Source organism: Chiloscyllium punctatum, chromosome 4 (assembly GCF_047496795.1).
Source record: "Chiloscyllium punctatum isolate Juve2018m chromosome 4, sChiPun1.3, whole genome shotgun sequence".
Lineage (NCBI taxonomy): Eukaryota > Metazoa > Chordata > Chondrichthyes > Orectolobiformes > Hemiscylliidae > Chiloscyllium > Chiloscyllium punctatum.
In genome coordinates this window covers 51,680,891-51,682,311 of record NC_092742.1, presented here as the reverse complement: position 1 = coordinate 51,682,311, position 1,421 = coordinate 51,680,891, and positions in this window count along the sequence as shown.

Below are 1,421 nucleotides of genomic sequence, written 5' to 3'. Positions count from 1 at the left end.
AGTTCATTCCAGGGATGAATGATTAAGGGATGCATAGCCAATGTGTCACCAAGTAATAACCAAGCTGTTCTGAGAATTTGATGATCCCAGCTCTCCAGCTGCAGAAGGAGGCAGTGAATGGCTTCAGCATTATATAAAAACTAAATGGACTTGGAATGCAAATGACCCAAATAATTTTACAACAAGTGCATATAGCATCAAAAGTTGAGTTATCACAACAGAATATGATCTTGAAGAGAAACACTTGAAGCTGCAATTTACAAAATAACTTGGTTAACAGAAAGCAACATCAGCATTATTACAACAGCTCAAATCTATATAGTGCCTTTGCCATGGTAAAATGTTCATGGTCTTTCACAGAAGTACAGACAATTATTAACAATGAGCCACAAAACAAACAGTGGGAAACGTGACTGATAACTTGTATAAAGGGGTACCTATTTAAGAAGAACTTTATGGGAGGAGAGATAGAAATAATCAATGAAGGAATTTCAAAGAAAAAGGGACAGACAGCTGAAGGTATGACCACCAATTGTTTGGTGAAGGACATTTGCAAGAGTTGGAGGAACGCAGTGTTCTTAGTTATAGTAATAGGGAGTGTTAGGCATTGGACAGATCTTAAAAATACAAGATGCAAGCTTTTAAAATTAAGCCCTTGATGGAACCAATCTAGATCAGCAAGCACAGGGTAACAAGTGAATAGGATTTGGTGAGAGTTGGGTTACAGGAACAGAGTTTTGTATGAGCTCAAATTTATGAAGGATGGAAAATGAGAGACTGGCCAAGAGGTATTAGAGTTGAGACCGGAGGTAACAAAAGCACAGTTGAGGTTTTCAGCAGGAGATAGATTGAGGCAGAGGTGAATTGAACTATGTTAAACATAGAATCTTTATGATGGCTAGAATGTGGAGTTTTAAATTCAGAAACAAAACAACCAGTTTGCAAACAGGCATGTTCATCCTGAGACAATGCTCAAGGAAGTGATGGCATTGGTGGCTAAGGAGTGGAATTTCTGTCAAGGGCTGAAGACAAGAGGAATAAATACCACAAATTGCTTAATTTATTTTTCTGTCTTTCTTTCCTGAAGGTAATGACTTTGACACAGAGAATTCCCAGATACAAAAGTTGACAGGAAATGTTAGCGGGCTGTTCATTCCTAGTTGAACTGAACTCTGTATGTATCCAATGGCCTTACATAAGCATTTCCAGCAAGGCTCTCTGAATAGGAATCAAGAGCAGAAACATCAGCTTACTGGAGATAGATAGGCTAGTTGTAGCGCTCCTAGACCACTTTATTTCAGATTTCCTAATTCAACACAGCCCGGGGCGAAATCAGAGATCATCCTGATCTGTATATTCCAGCTGCTTATTGGGTAAACTCACCAAGTCCTCAGAAGAACCTGTAAATAGGTTTAAAAATA